We start from the raw sequence: 19,385 nt of genomic DNA on the forward strand, positions 1-19,385 counted from the left end.
ATATCCATTTATGCTACATTGTTTTCCAAATGGTTCTATAATTTCACCTCCCATATCAGCAGTGTGCGTGTTAAGAGTTCTCCTCCCAGCCAACACAGTGATCAGTGTTTTAAGTTTCCTCAATCTGGTGAGTTTGGAACTACATCTTGCTTCATTTTTTATTTTGTGTTTCCTTGATTAATAATGAGGATACAGTGTCAAACGCGTATTAAGCCTATTACACATAGATATTCTGTAGCAGTGATATTTTGCCAATTGTATGCGCTACAGATCCCTTGTCCTGTTTGCAACTTGTTTTGTACCGTGTTTATGGTATCTTTGGAAACTTTTTGTTATGGAAAATTTGAAATATAAACAAAAACAGAAAGAATATATAATACCTACTCACTACCCTGACTCAAGAAATCATCAACCCTTGGTCAGATCTTGTTTCTTTTATACCCCTCCTACCTTAAGTTCATGATCCCCTTAACGATATCCCTCCATCGACAAAAAGTCAATATGTTTCTATCAAAGGTAGAGGCTTTCTTTCCTTTTTAAATGTAACCGCAGCCACATTATTCCATCTAAGAATCTAACCGTATTGGAGAGAACAGCAAGTCCTCAATGTTTGCGTTTCCCTGACACACATACACTCATTTCAGTTTCTTGGAATCCAGTCCAAATACAGTACATACATTGTGCTCGGTTGAGAGGTCTTTGGAAAGAGTGTCCATACATCCCAACCAGTTGGGGGCAGTCCCGGTTGTCACCATTTCACTTTGTTTCCTCCCGCTCTCCACAGTGGGGGACCCGAGTTATTTTTGCATTGTTAGGGGTTTAGTCGTGGATTTAAACACATTTAATGTGCTTCAATATCTTGCAATTATTATACTTACTGGTGATCAAACCGTCCTGTGTTTGGCAGACGGGAGTCTACTCATTCTGGTTCCTGTGTCTTTTGACATGACCCTCGTTCTGTTGGATATCAGAGCATCCACGCTTCCCGGCAGAAGAAGCGTCCATTTCCTGCCCCGGACTTGAAGTCAGCCTGTGTCTCCGGTAAGGCTTCGGACCATTTAATAACAATGGTTTGTGGAGACCACGATCTAGATGCTGGTGAAATGCACTACTGTTCAGTTTGCACCTACTTCTCAGCACCCTCCATGGGGATAAAAAAAAAAAAATTAAAGAAAAACACATTGAGTGTCCACTGATAATCCAAATTCAATCTGAGACTGAGAGTTTTTTTACGCTACTTTATCGATTTCACTTCTTTCTCTCACCCCCAAATTCCCAGTTCTCAAAGACACCAACAGCATTTCTTCTTTGCATGATCCCACAGAATAATCGTATCCATTCACCATATAACCGTGGACTACTTAGTACTGCATGAAGTAGGAAAGGCGAGGAAGGAACTTTCTACTGTTCTGGCTCCACTGTGAAAATCTAAGAGCTGCTGTCAGCCGAAGCCAGTCTGCTCATGCCGAGGAGCTCTGAGCCATGGCACACTCCTTTGGAATATTTCCCTGGGCCTTCATGTCAGCTCCTGCAGTGTGTAGAATCTGCTAAGTCACACGCTGTCCTCCGTTTGTGTCCTCCGTGCTTTCAATGGATGTCATCTTGAGTCTTTGATTTTTGTTGTCATTGGTGTATGTGTTTGTGGAAAAGTATTGAGTCTTTGATGTGCGTGTAGCAGCTACTGAGCAAGGCTTTGAAGGCTAGTGGGCTGCAGGACTGCGCGGGAGGAGGGGGGGCGGCGGGGGTTGGGAGGGGGCGCTGGGCCGGGAGGGCCCCGTGGCAGCAGCTCGGCCTCTTGAGACGTCCGGGGACGGCCACGGTCGTCTACGGCCATACCACCCTGAACGCGCCCGATCTCGTCTGATCTCGGAAGCTAAGCAGGGTCGGGCCTGGTTAGTACTTGGATGGGAGACCGCCTGGGAATACCGGGTGCTGTAGGCTTTTGCCTCTTCTTTTGTCCCGCCCGCCGGCCTGTCGGGGGTCGGGGGGTGGGGCTGGGGGTGGGCCGGTCCCTCCGCCCTCGGCCCTCCGCCCTCCGCGCCCGCCCTTGGCCCCGGTCGCCGCCCGCTGCGCCCGCCGGAGGCTTCCTCTCCTCTCCCCGGCTGCAGCACCACCGCCAGGCGGCGGCAGCGGCGGAGCATCCCAGCCGTTCCGTTCCGCCCAGCAGCGGAGCCCCAGCCCTGGGCCCACACCGGGCCGGGCGGCGGGATCCCTAAGTGCTGCTGGGTCTCCACCCCCCGGCCCCCCCGGGACAATCCCTACACCCGGCGCGGGACAGTCCACGGCCGCAAACCGTCCCCTGGGCCCCCGGACCCCCAGCCCACCGTGGACTTCCTCTCCGCCGCACACCCGGGCCTCGGGCCGGGGCTCCCGAGAGACACACCGGCGCACCGCACAGGGCAAGTGGCCGGCCGCCCGGGCAGAGAGGACACACAACAGCACACGGAGCACACGCACCCAAACCCAGACGCCCCACCCCCAAACCCCGCCCCACCGAGCAACAGGACAGCCGGCTCTGGGCCCCCCACCCCCACGCGGGTGCTGCTGCCACATGCAGGCCCTGAGGGGAAATCGAAGCAGAACAGTCCTCCCCAGACGGAGTGGGGTGGCGGGGTGGGGGGGACACTGCACGTCTTCAGGACCTCGGGGTGAAGGACCAGCCGCGCACACGGCCCTGCCTCCTTGTCCTGGCCCTGCCCCAAAGCCCCTCTCCACCGTGCCCTCGCGTGGGGCGGCGGAGGGCCCTCTCGCGCGCACTCTCCGGCTCTGGCCCTCCGTCCCCACGCGTGGAAGTCTGTCCCTGCGCGCTTGCCCGTGGGGCTGCTCCTTGGGCTGCGGGACGGTGGTGCGTCCGCGGTTTGGGTGGGGGAGGGGGGATGCGCGCGAGACCCGTCAGTCTCCGCCTGCCCCGGATACGGACAGGTGGTCTAGCGAAGGGCCAGGGCGGCGGGAGGGACCGGACTGGGCAGGGAGGGACGCGTAGCAGCAGCTCGGCCTCTTGAGGCGTCCGGGGGCGGCCGCCGTCGTCTACGGCCATACCACCCTGAACGCGCCCGATCTCGTCTGATCTCGGAAGCTAAGCAGGGTCGGGCCTGGTTAGTACTTGGATGGGAGACCGCCTGGGAATACCGGGTGCTGTAGGCTTTTGCCTCTTCTTTTGTCCCGCCCGCCGGCCTGTCGGGGGTCGGGGGGTGGGGCTGGGGGTGGGCCGGTCCCTCCGCCCTCGGCCCTCCGCCCTCCGCGCCCGCCCTTGGCCCCGGTCGCCGCCCGCTGCGCCCGCCGGAGGCTTCCTCTCCTCTCCCCGGCTGCAGCACCACCGCCAGGCGGCGGCAGCGGCGGAGCATCCCAGCCGTTCCGTTCCGCCCAGCAGCGGAGCCCCAGCCCTGGGCCCACACCGGGCCGGGCGGCGGGATCCCTAAGTGCTGCTGGGTCTCCACCCCCCGGCCCCCCCGGGACAATCCCTACACCCGGCGCGGGACAGTCCACGGCCGCAAACCGTCCCCTGGGCCCCCGGACCCCCAGCCCACCGTGGACTTCCTCTCCGCCGCACACCCGGGCCTCGGGCCGGGGCTCCCGAGAGACACACCGGCGCACCGCACAGGGCAAGTGGCCGGCCGCCCGGGCAGAGAGGACACACAACAGCACACGGAGCACACGCACCCAAACCCAAACGCCCCACCCCCAAACCCCGCCCCACCGAGCAACAGGACAGCCGGCTCTGGGCCCCCCACCCCCACGCGGGTGCTGCTGCCACATGCAGGCCCTGAGGGGAAATCGAGGCAGAACAGTCCTCCCCAGACGGAGTGGGGTGGCGGGGTGGGGGGGACACTGCACGTCTTCAGGACCTCGGGGTGAAGGACCAGCCGCGCACACGGCCCTGCCTCCTTGTCCTGGCCCTGCCCCAAAGCCCCTCTCCACCGTGCCCTCGCGTGGGGCGGCGGAGGGCCCTCTCGCGCGCACTCTCCGGCTCTGGCCCTCCGTCCCCACGCGTGGAAGTCTGTCCCTGCGCGCTTGCCCGTGGGGCTGCTCCTTGGGCTGCGGGACGGTGGTGCGTCCGCGGTTTGGGTGGGGGAGGGGGGATGCGCGCGAGACCCGTCAGTCTCCGCCTGCCCCGGATACGGACAGGTGGTCTAGCGAAGGGCCAGGGCGGCGGGAGGGACCGGACTGGGCAGGGAGGGACGCGTAGCAGCAGCTCGGCCTCTTGAGGCGTCCGGGGGCGGCCGCCATCGTCTACGGCCATACCACCCTGAACGCGCCCGATCTCGTCTGATCTCGGAAGCTAAGCAGGGTCGGGCCCGGTTAGTACTTGGATGGGAGACCGCCTGGGAATACCGGGTGCTGTAGGCTTTTTGCTTTGCCTCTTTTTCTGTCCCGCCCGCCCTGGGCTGGGAAGGGGGGGCTCCTCCGCCCACCTCGGCTGGGAAAGGGGGGGGGGCCCTTCGCCCTCCACGCCCGTCCTGGCTCCCGCCCCCGCCCACCCCCACCCCGCCCCGGCAGGCCCGGATCCTGCCCCGTGGCCCCTGGAGAGAGGGTCAGATTTGAGATGTGGAGGCTCAGTCCCCGAGGCTGTCGGCCCTCAGACACCTGCCCCAGGTCCGGGCCTCCGGAACTGCTGACGGACCGGCTCTGAATTCAGGACAAATTCTAAAGTTGTCCAAGTACATGACCACGTTACCCTAGGAAAGGAAAAATTCGATCATATCCATATATGCAGAAGCATAGAATCTAAACAGTTGGCTATTCGTTCACGGGAAAGGAATTTAAGAATCCAGATGAGAAGACACCTAGAAACACTTTTCAAAAGTCTAAATCTTTAGAAAATATTCTTAAGGATTAAGAAGTAAAAACATTCTTTGGAAAGTCACGAGCAAGAACAGGGTGTTGATATGAAATTCTTCTGTTCAATACTGCAAGCGACGCTCTAAAAATATACTCAAACAGGGGAAGACACTAACAATATACGGGAAAGGAAAATCACCTTCTTCATTTTCCTCACCTCCTACGGTTCTCAAAATAGAATGTTTGCCAGTATGCATGGGAGACCTGTCGAAATCCTAAGTGAGTCCAGCAAGATAGCTCTATCTGAAATCAACATTCAATCGATAGTTTCAATATTTCTTATTTCCTAGCAAATACACAATGTTGAAGGCAATTTGTAAAAAGGATAACATGCAAAGTCACAGAAAATCTACATAGCACCTACGGGACAAAGGTGCCAACTTAGATGGAAAACTTAGTAACAACGTCAATGACGGCCCAAATCCATGGAGAGGCTCTACTATATTCCTAGATAGATGGACACGGAGTCCCCAAACTAATCATTTCCCCCAAATTAATAAATAGTGCAATTTAAACAGGGTTTATAACTAGAAATTTACAATCTGTTTCTTTCTCTCTTTCTTTTAATTTGGGAAATGGATATGTTAAAGAGCAATAATAGCAATTATTAGTTTTATTCTATTAGACCCAATTAACTGTACCAAAACTCTCTACCACTCGCCTTATAAAAATGGGAGTTTATTCATATGTCGGAAGCCGCTGTGTATCTTTTTCCGAAGGCATGGAACCGAAAAAACACTTCTCCCAAACAAATCCCATCTCGACTCTCATCATTTTGCTGGCTTTTCCTTTTAAAGCTTTTGCTCTCTGTTCCATGACTATCTCATTGAGGTAGTTTGTTAATTTCACAGTTTATATAACACATGTGGAGCCATTCTGGATTCATTCTGGCTAACTTGTGTTCCAGGGGAAACCTTCTGTTTGGGGAATACGCCTTGCTTACACAGGAAGCTGCAGTTCATCAGCACTTCTATAGAATGGCACTGCACGAGTCAATCAAAGTATCTTTATCCGATCTTTGACTAGGTCCATGTACACGGGGCTCCCGTGAGTATTACTCTGGATGTTTCCTGGTCACGTGTGCCCTATCTTCTCTCTGGTACGTGCTACTCAGAGAATATGCTTGTTCCTAAATTATGCCAGTGTTCATTCATATCCATTTATGCTACATTGTTTTCCAAATGGTTCTATAATTTCACCTCCCATATCAGCAGTGTGCGTGTTAAGAGTTCTCCTCCCAGCCAACACAGTGATCAGTGTTTTAAGTTTCCTCAATCTGGTGAGTTTGGAACTACATCTTGCTTCATTTTTTATTTTGTGTTTCCTTGATTAATAATGAGGATACAGTGTCAAACGCGTATTAAGCCTATTACACATAGATATTCTGTAGCAGTGATATTTTGCCAATTGTATGCGCTACAGATCCCTTGTCCTGTTTGCAACTTGTTTTGTACCGTGTTTATGGTATCTTTGGAAACTTTTTGTTATGGAAAATTTGAAATATAAACAAAAACAGAAAGAATATATAATACCTACTCACTACCCTGACTCAAGAAATCATCAACCCTTGGTCAGATCTTGTTTCTTTTATACCCCTCCTACCTTAAGTTCATGATCCCCTTAACGATATCCCTCCATCGACAAAAAGTCAATATGTTTCTATCAAAGGTAGAGGCTTTCTTTCCTTTTTAAATGTAACCGCAGCCACATTATTCCATCTAAGAATCTAACCGTATTGGAGAGAACAGCAAGTCCTCAATGTTTGCGTTTCCCTGACACACATACACTCATTTCAGTTTCTTGGAATCCAGTCCAAATACAGTACATACATTGTGCTCGGTTGAGAGGTCTTTGGAAAGAGTGTCCATACATCCCAACCAGTTGGGGGCAGTCCCGGTTGTCACCATTTCACTTTGTTTCCTCCCGCTCTCCACAGTGGGGGACCCGAGTTATTTTTGCATTGTTAGGGGTTTAGTCGTGGATTTAAACACATTTAATGTGCTTCAATATCTTGCAATTATTATACTTACTGGTGATCAAACCGTCCTGTGTTTGGCAGACGGGAGTCTACTCATTCTGGTTCCTGTGTCTTTTGACATGACCCTCGTTCTGTTGGATATCAGAGCATCCACGCTTCCCGGCAGAAGAAGCGTCCATTTCCTGCCCCGGACTTGAAGTCAGCCTGTGTCTCCGGTAAGGCTTCGGACCATTTAATAACAATGGTTTGTGGAGACCACGATCTAGATGCTGGTGAAATGCACTACTGTTCAGTTTGCACCTACTTCTCAGCACCCTCCATGGGGATAAAAAAAAAAAAATTAAAGAAAAACACATTGAGTGTCCACTGATAATCCAAATTCAATCTGAGACTGAGAGTTTTTTTACGCTACTTTATCGATTTCACTTCTTTCTCTCACCCCCAAATTCCCAGTTCTCAAAGACACCAACAGCATTTCTTCTTTGCATGATCCCACAGAATAATCGTATCCATTCACCATATAACCGTGGACTACTTAGTACTGCATGAAGTAGGAAAGGCGAGGAAGGAACTTTCTACTGTTCTGGCTCCACTGTGAAAATCTAAGAGCTGCTGTCAGCCGAAGCCAGTCTGCTCATGCCGAGGAGCTCTGAGCCATGGCACACTCCTTTGGAATATTTCCCTGGGCCTTCATGTCAGCTCCTGCAGTGTGTAGAATCTGCTAAGTCACACGCTGTCCTCCGTTTGTGTCCTCCGTGCTTTCAATGGATGTCATCTTGAGTCTTTGATTTTTGTTGTCATTGGTGTATGTGTTTGTGGAAAAGTATTGAGTCTTTGATGTGCGTGTAGCAGCTACTGAGCAAGGCTTTGAAGGCTAGTGGGCTGCAGGACTGCGCGGGAGGAGGGGGGGCGGCGGGGGTTGGGAGGGGGCGCTGGGCCGGGAGGGCCCCGTGGCAGCAGCTCGGCCTCTTGAGACGTCCGGGGACGGCCACGGTCGTCTACGGCCATACCACCCTGAACGCGCCCGATCTCGTCTGATCTCGGAAGCTAAGCAGGGTCGGGCCTGGTTAGTACTTGGATGGGAGACCGCCTGGGAATACCGGGTGCTGTAGGCTTTTGCCTCTTCTTTTGTCCCGCCCGCCGGCCTGTCGGGGGTCGGGGGGTGGGGCTGGGGGTGGGCCGGTCCCTCCGCCCTCGGCCCTCGGCCCTCGGCCCTCCGCCCTCCGCGCCCGCCCTTGGCCCCGGTCGCCGCCCGCTGCGCCCGCCGGAGGCTTCCTCTCCTCTCCCCGGCTGCAGCACCACCGCCAGGCGGCGGCAGCGGCGGAGCATCCCAGCCGTTCCGTTCCGCCCAGCAGCGGAGCCCCAGCCCTGGGCCCACACCGGGCCGGGCGGCGGGATCCCTAAGTGCTGCTGGGTCTCCACCCCCCGGCCCCCCCGGGACAATCCCTACACCCGGCGCGGGACAGTCCACGGCCGCAAACCGTCCCCTGGGCCCCCGGACCCCCAGCCCACCGTGGACTTCCTCTCCGCCGCACACCCGGGCCTCGGGCCGGGGCTCCCGAGAGACACACCGGCGCACCGCACAGGGCAAGTGGCCGGCCGCCCGGGCAGAGAGGACACACAACAGCACACGGAGCACACGCACCCAAACCCAGACGCCCCACCCCCAAACCCCGCCCCACCGAGCAACAGGACAGCCGGCTCTGGGCCCCCCACCCCCACGCGGGTGCTGCTGCCACATGCAGGCCCTGAGGGGAAATCGAAGCAGAACAGTCCTCCCCAGACGGAGTGGGGTGGCGGGGTGGGGGGGACACTGCACGTCTTCAGGACCTCGGGGTGAAGGACCAGCCGCGCACACGGCCCTGCCTCCTTGTCCTGGCCCTGCCCCAAAGCCCCTCTCCACCGTGCCCTCGCGTGGGGCGGCGGAGGGCCCTCTCGCGCGCACTCTCCGGCTCTGGCCCTCCGTCCCCACGCGTGGAAGTCTGTCCCTGCGCGCTTGCCCGTGGGGCTGCTCCTTGGGCTGCGGGACGGTGGTGCGTCCGCGGTTTGGGTGGGGGAGGGGGGATGCGCGCGAGACCCGTCAGTCTCCGCCTGCCCCGGATACGGACAGGTGGTCTAGCGAAGGGCCAGGGCGGCGGGAGGGACCGGACTGGGCAGGGAGGGACGCGTAGCAGCAGCTCGGCCTCTTGAGGCGTCCGGGGGCGGCCGCCGTCGTCTACGGCCATACCACCCTGAACGCGCCCGATCTCGTCTGATCTCGGAAGCTAAGCAGGGTCGGGCCTGGTTAGTACTTGGATGGGAGACCGCCTGGGAATACCGGGTGCTGTAGGCTTTTGCCTCTTCTTTTGTCCCGCCCGCCGGCCTGTCGGGGGTCGGGGGGTGGGGCTGGGGGTGGGCCGGTCCCTCCGCCCTCGGCCCTCCGCCCTCCGCGCCCGCCCTTGGCCCCGGTCGCCGCCCGCTGCGCCCGCCGGAGGCTTCCTCTCCTCTCCCCGGCTGCAGCACCACCGCCAGGCGGCGGCAGCGGCGGAGCATCCCAGCCGTTCCGTTCCGCCCAGCAGCGGAGCCCCAGCCCTGGGCCCACACCGGGCCGGGCGGCGGGATCCCTAAGTGCTGCTGGGTCTCCACCCCCCGGCCCCCCCGGGACAATCCCTACACCCGGCGCGGGACAGTCCACGGCCGCAAACCGTCCCCTGGGCCCCCGGACCCCCAGCCCACCGTGGACTTCCTCTCCGCCGCACACCCGGGCCTCGGGCCGGGGCTCCCGAGAGACACACCGGCGCACCGCACAGGGCAAGTGGCCGGCCGCCCGGGCAGAGAGGACACACAACAGCACACGGAGCACACGCACCCAAACCCAGACGCCCCACCCCCAAACCCCGCCCCACCGAGCAACAGGACAGCCGGCTCTGGGCCCCCCACCCCCACGCGGGTGCTGCTGCCACATGCAGGCCCTGAGGGGAAATCGAGGCAGAACAGTCCTCCCCAGACGGAGTGGGGTGGCGGGGTGGGGGGGACACTGCACGTCTTCAGGACCTCGGGGTGAAGGACCAGCCGCGCACACGGCCCTGCCTCCTTGTCCTGGCCCTGCCCCAAAGCCCCTCTCCACCGTGCCCTCGCGTGGGGCGGCGGAGGGCCCTCTCGCGCGCACTCTCCGGCTCTGGCCCTCCGTCCCCACGCGTGGAAGTCTGTCCCTGCGCGCTTGCCCGTGGGTCTGCTCCTTGGGCTGCGGGACGGTGGTGCGTCCGCGGTTTGGGTGGGGGAGGGGGGATGCGCGCGAGACCCGTCAGTCTCCGCCTGCCCCGGATACGGACAGGTGGTCTAGCGAAGGGCCAGGGCGGCGGGAGGGACCGGACTGGGCAGGGAGGGACGCGTAGCAGCAGCTCGGCCTCTTGAGGCGTCCGGGGACGGCCGCCGTCGTCTACGGCCATACCACCCTGAACGCGCCCGATCTCGTCTGATCTCGGAAGCTAAGCAGGGTCGGGCCCGGTTAGTACTTGGGTGGGAGACCGCCTGGGAATACCGGGTGCTGTAGGCTTTTTGCTTTGCCTCTTTTTCTGTCCCGCCCGCCCTGGGCTGGGAAGGGGGGGCTCCTCCGCCCACCTCGGCTGGGAAAGGGGGGGGGCCCTTCGCCCTCCACGCCCGTCCTGGCTCCCGCCCCCGCCCACCCCCACCCCGCCCCGGCAGGCCCGGATCCTGCCCCGTGGCCCCTGGAGAGAGGGTCAGATTTGAGATGTGGAGGCTCAGTCCCCGAGGCTGTCGGCCCTCAGACACCTGCCCCAGGTCCGGGCCTCCGGAACTGCTGACGGACCGGCTCTGAATTCAGGACAAATTCTAAAGTTGTCCAAGTACATGACCACGTTACCCTAGGAAAGGAAAAATTCGATCATATCCATATATGCAGAAGCATAGAATCTAAACAGTTGGCTATTCGTTCACGGGAAAGGAATTTAAGAATCCAGATGAGAAGACACCTAGAAACACTTTTCAAAAGTCTAAATCTTTAGAAAATATTCTTAAGGATTAAGAAGTAAAAACATTCTTTGGAAAGTCACGAGCAAGAACAGGGTGTTGATATGAAATTCTTCTGTTCAATACTGCAAGCGACGCTCTAAAAATATACTCAAACAGGGGAAGACACTAACAATATACGGGAAAGGAAAATCACCTTCTTCATTTTCCTCACCTCCTACGGTTCTCAAAATAGAATGTTTGCCAGTATGCATGGGAGACCTGTCGAAATCCTAAGTGAGTCCAGCAAGATAGCTCTATCTGAAATCAACATTCAATCGATAGTTTCAATATTTCTTATTTCCTAGCAAATACACAATGTTGAAGGCAATTTGTAAAAAGGATAACATGCAAAGTCACAGAAAATCTACATAGCACCTACGGGACAAAGGTGCCAACTTAGATGGAAAACTTAGTAACAACGTCAATGACGGCCCAAATCCATGGAGAGGCTCTACTATATTCCTAGATAGATGGACACGGAGTCCCCAAACTAATCATTTCCCCCAAATTAATAAATAGTGCAATTTAAACAGGGTTTATAACTAGAAATTTACAATCTGTTTCTTTCTCTCTTTCTTTTAATTTGGGAAATGGATATGTTAAAGAGCAATAATAGCAATTATTAGTTTTATTCTATTAGACCCAATTAACTGTACCAAAACTCTCTACCACTCGCCTTATAAAAATGGGAGTTTATTCATATGTCGGAAGCCGCTGTGTATCTTTTTCCGAAGGCATGGAACCGAAAAAACACTTCTCCCAAACAAATCCCATCTCGACTCTCATCATTTTGCTGGCTTTTCCTTTTAAAGCTTTTGCTCTCTGTTCCATGACTATCTCATTGAGGTAGTTTGTTAATTTCACAGTTTATATAACACATGTGGAGCCATTCTGGATTCATTCTGGCTAACTTGTGTTCCAGGGGAAACCTTCTGTTTGGGGAATACGCCTTGCTTACACAGGAAGCTGCAGTTCATCAGCACTTCTATAGAATGGCACTGCACGAGTCAATCAAAGTATCTTTATCCGATCTTTGACTAGGTCCATGTACACGGGGCTCCCGTGAGTATTACTCTGGATGTTTCCTGGTCACGTGTGCCCTATCTTCTCTCTGGTACGTGCTACTCAGAGAATATGCTTGTTCCTAAATTATGCCAGTGTTCATTCATATCCATTTATGCTACATTGTTTTCCAAATGGTTCTATAATTTCACCTCCCATATCAGCAGTGTGCGTGTTAAGAGTTCTCCTCCCAGCCAACACAGTGATCAGTGTTTTAAGTTTCCTCAATCTGGTGAGTTTGGAACTACATCTTGCTTCATTTTTTATTTTGTGTTTCCTTGATTAATAATGAGGATACAGTGTCAAACGCGTATTAAGCCTATTACACATAGATATTCTGTAGCAGTGATATTTTGCCAATTGTATGCGCTACAGATCCCTTGTCCTGTTTGCAACTTGTTTTGTACCGTGTTTATGGTATCTTTGGAAACTTTTTGTTATGGAAAATTTGAAATATAAACAAAAACAGAAAGAATATATAATACCTACTCACTACCCTGACTCAAGAAATCATCAACCCTTGGTCAGATCTTGTTTCTTTTATACCCCTCCTACCTTAAGTTCATGATCCCCTTAACGATATCCCTCCATCGACAAAAAGTCAATATGTTTCTATCAAAGGTAGAGGCTTTCTTTCCTTTTTAAATGTAACCGCAGCCACATTATTCCATCTAAGAATCTAACCGTATTGGAGAGAACAGCAAGTCCTCAATGTTTGCGTTTCCCTGACACACATACACTCATTTCAGTTTCTTGGAATCCAGTCCAAATACAGTACATACATTGTGCTCGGTTGAGAGGTCTTTGGAAAGAGTGTCCATACATCCCAACCAGTTGGGGGCAGTCCCGGTTGTCACCATTTCACTTTGTTTCCTCCCGCTCTCCACAGTGGGGGACCCGAGTTATTTTTGCATTGTTAGGGGTTTAGTCGTGGATTTAAACACATTTAATGTGCTTCAATATCTTGCAATTATTATACTTACTGGTGATCAAACCGTCCTGTGTTTGGCAGACGGGAGTCTACTCATTCTGGTTCCTGTGTCTTTTGACATGACCCTCGTTCTGTTGGATATCAGAGCATCCACGCTTCCCGGCAGAAGAAGCGTCCATTTCCTGCCCCGGACTTGAAGTCAGCCTGTGTCTCCGGTAAGGCTTCGGACCATTTAATAACAATGGTTTGTGGAGACCACGATCTAGATGCTGGTGAAATGCACTACTGTTCAGTTTGCACCTACTTCTCAGCACCCTCCATGGGGATAAAAAAAAAAAAATTAAAGAAAAACACATTGAGTGTCCACTGATAATCCAAATTCAATCTGAGACTGAGAGTTTTTTTACGCTACTTTATCGATTTCACTTCTTTCTCTCACCCCCAAATTCCCAGTTCTCAAAGACACCAACAGCATTTCTTCTTTGCATGATCCCACAGAATAATCGTATCCATTCACCATATAACCGTGGACTACTTAGTACTGCATGAAGTAGGAAAGGCGAGGAAGGAACTTTCTACTGTTCTGGCTCCACTGTGAAAATCTAAGAGCTGCTGTCAGCCGAAGCCAGTCTGCTCATGCCGAGGAGCTCTGAGCCATGGCACACTCCTTTGGAATATTTCCCTGGGCCTTCATGTCAGCTCCTGCAGTGTGTAGAATCTGCTAAGTCACACGCTGTCCTCCGTTTGTGTCCTCCGTGCTTTCAATGGATGTCATCTTGAGTCTTTGATTTTTGTTGTCATTGGTGTATGTGTTTGTGGAAAAGTATTGAGTCTTTGATGTGCGTGTAGCAGCTACTGAGCAAGGCTTTGAAGGCTAGTGGGCTGCAGGACTGCGCGGGAGGAGGGGGGGCGGCGGGGGTTGGGAGGGGGCGCTGGGCCGGGAGGGCCCCGTGGCAGCAGCTCGGCCTCTTGAGACGTCCGGGGACGGCCACGGTCGTCTACGGCCATACCACCCTGAACGCGCCCGATCTCGTCTGATCTCGGAAGCTAAGCAGGGTCGGGCCTGGTTAGTACTTGGATGGGAGACCGCCTGGGAATACCGGGTGCTGTAGGCTTTTGCCTCTTCTTTTGTCCCGCCCGCCGGCCTGTCGGGGGTCGGGGGGTGGGGCTGGGGGTGGGCCGGTCCCTCCGCCCTCGGCCCTCGGCCCTCGGCCCTCCGCCCTCCGCGCCCGCCCTTGGCCCCGGTCGCCGCCCGCTGCGCCCGCCGGAGGCTTCCTCTCCTCTCCCCGGCTGCAGCACCACCGCCAGGCGGCGGCAGCGGCGGAGCATCCCAGCCGTTCCGTTCCGCCCAGCAGCGGAGCCCCAGCCCTGGGCCCACACCGGGCCGGGCGGCGGGATCCCTAAGTGCTGCTGGGTCTCCACCCCCCGGCCCCCCCGGGACAATCCCTACACCCGGCGCGGGACAGTCCACGGCCGCAAACCGTCCCCTGGGCCCCCGGACCCCCAGCCCACCGTGGACTTCCTCTCCGCCGCACACCCGGGCCTCGGGCCGGGGCTCCCGAGAGACACACCGGCGCACCGCACAGGGCAAGTGGCCGGCCGCCCGGGCAGAGAGGACACACAACAGCACACGGAGCACACGCACCCAAACCCAGACGCCCCACCCCCAAACCCCGCCCCACCGAGCAACAGGACAGCCGGCTCTGGGCCCCCCACCCCCACGCGGGTGCTGCTGCCACATGCAGGCCCTGAGGGGAAATCGAAGCAGAACAGTCCTCCCCAGACGGAGTGGGGTGGCGGGGTGGGGGGGACACTGCACGTCTTCAGGACCTCGGGGTGAAGGACCAGCCGCGCACACGGCCCTGCCTCCTTGTCCTGGCCCTGCCCCAAAGCCCCTCTCCACCGTGCCCTCGCGTGGGGCGGCGGAGGGCCCTCTCGCGCGCACTCTCCGGCTCTGGCCCTCCGTCCCCACGCGTGGAAGTCTGTCCCTGCGCGCTTGCCCGTGGGGCTGCTCCTTGGGCTGCGGGACGGTGGTGCGTCCGCGGTTTGGGTGGGGGAGGGGGGATGCGCGCGAGACCCGTCAGTCTCCGCCTGCCCCGGATACGGACAGGTGGTCTAGCGAAGGGCCAGGGCGGCGGGAGGGACCGGACTGGGCAGGGAGGGACGCGTAGCAGCAGCTCGGCCTCTTGAGGCGTCCGGGGGCGGCCGCCGTCGTCTACGGCCATACCACCCTGAACGCGCCCGATCTCGTCTGATCTCGGAAGCTAAGCAGGGTCGGGCCTGGTTAGTACTTGGATGGGAGACCGCCTGGGAATACCGGGTGCTGTAGGCTTTTGCCTCTTCTTTTGTCCCGCCCGCCGGCCTGTCGGGGGTCGGGGGGTGGGGCTGGGGGTGGGCCGGTCCCTCCGCCCTCGGCCCTCCGCCCTCCGCGCCCGCCCTTGGCCCCGGTCGCCGCCCGCTGCGCCCGCCGGAGGCTTCCTCTCCTCTCCCCGGCTGCAGCACCACCGCCAGGCGGCGGCAGCGGCGGAGCATCCCAGCCGTTCCGTTCCGCCCAGCAGCGGAGCCCCAGCCCTGGGCCCACACCGGGCCGGGCGGCGGGATCCCTAAGTGCTGCTGGGTCTCCACCCCCCGGCCCCCCCGGGACAATCCCTACACCCGGCGCGGGACAGTCCACGGCCGCAAACCGTCCCCTGGGCCCCCGGACCCCCAGCCCACCGTGGACTTCCTCTCCGCCGCACACCCGGGCCTCGGGCCGGGGCTCCCGAGAGACACACCGGCGCACCGCACAGGGCAAGTGGCCGGCCGCCCGGGCAGAGAGGACACACAACAGCACACGGAGCACACGCACCCAAACCCAAACGCCCCACCCCCAAACCCCGCCCCACCGAGCAACAGGACAGCCGGCTCTGGGCCCCCCACCCCCACGCGGGTGCTGCTGCCACATGCAGGCCCTGAGGGGAAATCGAGGCAGAACAGTCCTCCCCAGACGGAGTGGGGTGGCGGGGTGGGGGGGACACTGCACGTCTTCAGGACCTCGGGGTGAAGGACCAGCCGCGCACACGGCCCTGCCTCCTTGTCCTGGCCCTGCCCCAAAGCCCCTCTCCACCGTGCCCTCGCGTGGGGCGGCGGAGGGCCCTCTCGCGCGCACTCTCCGGCTCTGGCCCTCCGTCCCCACGCGTGGAAGTCTGTCCCTGCGCGCTTGCCCGTGGGGCTGCTCCTTGGGCTGCGGGACGGTGGTGCGTCCGCGGTTTGGGTGGGGGAGGGGGGATGCGCGCGAGACCCGTCAGTCTCCGCCTGCCCCGGATACGGACAGGTGGTCTAGCGAAGGGCCAGGGCGGCGGGAGGGACCGGACTGGGCAGGGAGGGACGCGTAGCAGCAGCTCGGCCTCTTGAGGCGTCCGGGGGCGGCCGCCATCGTCTACGGCCATACCACCCTGAACGCGCCCGATCTCGTCTGATCTCGGAAGCTAAGCAGGGTCGGGCCCGGTTAGTACTTGGATGGGAGACCGCCTGGGAATACCGGGTGCTGTAGGCTTTTTGCTTTGCCTCTTTTTCTGTCCCGCCCGCCCTGGGCTGGGAAGGGGGGGCTCCTCCGCCCACCTCGGCTGGGAAAGGGGGGGGGGCCCTTCGCCCTCCACGCCCGTCCTGGCTCCCGCCCCCGCCCACCCCCACCCCGCCCCGGCAGGCCCGGATCCTGCCCCGTGGCCCCTGGAGAGAGGGTCAGATTTGAGATGTGGAGGCTCAGTCCCCGAGGCTGTCGGCCCTCAGACACCTGCCCCAGGTCCGGGCCTCCGGAACTGCTGACGGACCGGCTCTGAATTCAGGACAAATTCTAAAGTTGTCCAAGTACATGACCACGTTACCCTAGGAAAGGAAAAATTCGATCATATCCATATATGCAGAAGCATAGAATCTAAACAGTTGGCTATTCGTTCACGGGAAAGGAATTTAAGAATCCAGATGAGAAGACACCTAGAAACACTTTTCAAAAGTCTAAATCTTTAGAAAATATTCTTAAGGATTAAGAAGTAAAAACATTCTTTGGAAAGTCACGAGCAAGAACAGGGTGTTGATATGAAATTCTTCTGTTCAATACTGCAAGCGACGCTCTAAAAATATACTCAAACAGGGGAAGACACTAACAATATACGGGAAAGGAAAATCACCTTCTTCATTTTCCTCACCTCCTACGGTTCTCAAAATAGAATGTTTGCCAGTATGCATGGGAGACCTGTCGAAATCCTAAGTGAGTCCAGCAAGATAGCTCTATCTGAAATCAACATTCAATCGATAGTTTCAATATTTCTTATTTCCTAGCAAATACACAATGTTGAAGGCAATTTGTAAAAAGGATAACATGCAAAGTCACAGAAAATCTACATAGCACCTACGGGACAAAGGTGCCAACTTAGATGGAAAACTTAGTAACAACGTCAATGACGGCCCAAATCCATGGAGAGGCTCTACTATATTCCTAGATAGATGGACACGGAGTCCCCAAACTAATCATTTCCCCCAAATTAATAAATAGTGCAATTTAAACAGGGTTTATAACTAGAAATTTACAATCTGTTTCTTTCTCTCTTTCTTTTAATTTGGGAAATGGATATGTTAAAGAGCAATAATAGCAATTATTAGTTTTATTCTATTAGACCCAATTAACTGTACCAAAACTCTCTACCACTCGCCTTATAAAAATGGGAGTTTATTCATATGTCGGAAGCCGCTGTGTATCTTTTTCCGAAGGCATGGAACCGAAAAAACACTTCTCCCAAACAAATCCCATCTCGACTCTCATCATTTTGCTGGCTTTTCCTTTTAAAGCTTTTGCTCTCTGTTCCATGACTATCTCATTGAGGTAGTTTGTTAATTTCACAGTTTATATAACACATGTGGAGCCATTCTGGATTCATTCTGGCTAACTTGTGTTCCAGGGGAAACCTTCTGTTTGGGGAATACGCCTTGCTTACACAGGAAGCTGCAGTTCATCAGCACTTCTATAGAATGGCACTGCACGAGTCAATCAAAGTATCTTTATCCGATCTTTGACTAGGTCCATGTACACGGGGCTCCCGTGAGTATTACTCTGGATGTTTCCTGGTCACGTGTGCCCTATCTTCTCTCTGGTACGTGCTACTCAGAGAATATGCTTGTTCCTAAATTATGCCAGTGTTCATTCATATCCATTTATGCTACATTGTTTTCCAAATGGTTCTATAATTTCACCTCCCATATCAGCAGTGTGCGTGTTAAGAGTTCTCCTCCCAGCCAACACAGTGATCAGTGTTTTAAGTTTCCTCAATCTGGTGAGTTTGGAACTACATCTTGCTTCATTTTTTATTTTGTGTTTCCTTGATTAATAATGAGGATACAGTGTCAAACGCGTATTAAGCCTATTACACATAGATATTCTGTAGCAGTGATATTTTGCCAATTGTATGCGCTACAGATCCCTTGTCCTGTTTGCAACTTGTTTTGTACCGTGTTTATGGTATCTTTGGAAACTTTTTGTTATGGAAAATTTGAAATATAAACAAAAACAGAAAGAATATATAATACCTACTCACTACCCTGACTCAAGAAATCATCAACCCTTGGTCAGATCTTGTTTCTTTTATACCCCTCCTACCTTAAGTTCATGATCCCCTTAACGATATCCCTCCATCGACAAAAAGTCAATATGTTTCTATCAAAGGTAGAGGCTTTCTTTCCTTTTTAAATGTAACCGCAGCCACATTATTCCATCTAAGAATCTAACCGTATTGGAGAGAACAGCAAGTCCTCAAGGTTTGCGTTTCCCTGACACACATACACTCATTTCAGTTTCTTGGAATCCAGTCCAAATACAGTACATACATTGTGCTCGGTTGAGAGGTCTTTGGAAAGAGTGTCCATACATCCCAACCAGTTGGGGGCAGTCCCGGTTGTCACCATTTCACTTTGTTTCCTCCCGCTCTCCACAGTGGGGGACCCGAGTTATTTTTGCATTGTTAGGGGTTTAGTCGTGGATTTAAACACATTTAATGTGCTTCAATATCTTGCAATTATTATACTTACTGGTGATCAAACCGTCCTGTGTTTGGCAGACGGGAGTCTACTCATTCTGGTTCCTGTGTCTTTTGACATGACCCTCGTTCTGTTGGATATCAGAGCATCCACGCTTCCCGGCAGAAGAAGCGTCCATTTCCTGCCCCGGACTTGAAGTCAGCCTGTGTCTCCGGTAAGGCTTCGGACCATTTAATAACAATGGTTTGTGGAGACCACGATCTAGATGCTGGTGAAATGCACTACTGTTCAGTTTGCACCTACTTCTCAGCACCCTCCATGGGGATAAAAAAAAAAAAATTAAAGAAAAACACATTGAGTGTCCACTGATAATCCAAATTCAATCTGAGACTGAGAGTTTTTTTACGCTACTTTATCGATTTCACTTCTTTCTCTCACCCCCAAATTCCCAGTTCTCAAAGACACCAACAGCATTTCTTCTTTGCATGATCCCACAGAATAATCGTATCCATTCACCATATAACCGTGGACTACTTAGTACTGCATGAAGTAGGAAAG

General features: G+C 55.1%; 9 non-coding genes across 9 annotated transcripts; all 9 read left to right on the top strand.

Moving 5' to 3' along the window:
- The first annotated feature begins 1,822 nt into the window (after positions 1-1,822).
- On the top strand, positions 1,823-1,941 carry LOC138394814 (5S ribosomal RNA). Its single transcript, XR_011235341.1, has one exon. It is a non-coding gene; the product is annotated as a 5S ribosomal RNA (ribosomal RNA).
- A 1,084-nt stretch (positions 1,942-3,025) lies between these two features.
- Positions 3,026-3,144, top strand: LOC138394815 (5S ribosomal RNA). The gene has a single exon (XR_011235342.1). It is a non-coding gene; the product is annotated as a 5S ribosomal RNA (ribosomal RNA).
- Positions 3,145-4,228: 1,084 nt separating this feature from the next.
- On the top strand, positions 4,229-4,347 carry LOC138394856 (5S ribosomal RNA). Its single transcript, XR_011235381.1, has one exon. It is a non-coding gene; the product is annotated as a 5S ribosomal RNA (ribosomal RNA).
- A 3,466-nt stretch (positions 4,348-7,813) lies between these two features.
- Positions 7,814-7,932, top strand: LOC138394816 (5S ribosomal RNA). The gene has a single exon (XR_011235343.1). It is a non-coding gene; the product is annotated as a 5S ribosomal RNA (ribosomal RNA).
- A 1,098-nt stretch (positions 7,933-9,030) lies between these two features.
- Positions 9,031-9,149, top strand: LOC138394817 (5S ribosomal RNA). The gene has a single exon (XR_011235344.1). It is a non-coding gene; the product is annotated as a 5S ribosomal RNA (ribosomal RNA).
- Positions 9,150-10,233: 1,084 nt separating this feature from the next.
- On the top strand, positions 10,234-10,352 carry LOC138394860 (5S ribosomal RNA). Its single transcript, XR_011235385.1, has one exon. It is a non-coding gene; the product is annotated as a 5S ribosomal RNA (ribosomal RNA).
- Positions 10,353-13,817: 3,465 nt separating this feature from the next.
- LOC138394818 (5S ribosomal RNA) lies at positions 13,818-13,936 on the top strand. Its single transcript, XR_011235345.1, has one exon. It is a non-coding gene; the product is annotated as a 5S ribosomal RNA (ribosomal RNA).
- A 1,098-nt stretch (positions 13,937-15,034) lies between these two features.
- Positions 15,035-15,153, top strand: LOC138394819 (5S ribosomal RNA). The gene has a single exon (XR_011235346.1). It is a non-coding gene; the product is annotated as a 5S ribosomal RNA (ribosomal RNA).
- A 1,084-nt stretch (positions 15,154-16,237) lies between these two features.
- LOC138394857 (5S ribosomal RNA) lies at positions 16,238-16,356 on the top strand. The gene has a single exon (XR_011235382.1). It is a non-coding gene; the product is annotated as a 5S ribosomal RNA (ribosomal RNA).
- The last annotated feature ends 3,029 nt before the right edge of the window (positions 16,357-19,385 follow it).

Source organism: Eulemur rufifrons, chromosome 14 (genome assembly GCF_041146395.1).
Source record: "Eulemur rufifrons isolate Redbay chromosome 14, OSU_ERuf_1, whole genome shotgun sequence".
In the NCBI taxonomy this organism is placed as follows: Eukaryota; Metazoa; Chordata; class Mammalia; order Primates; family Lemuridae; genus Eulemur; species Eulemur rufifrons.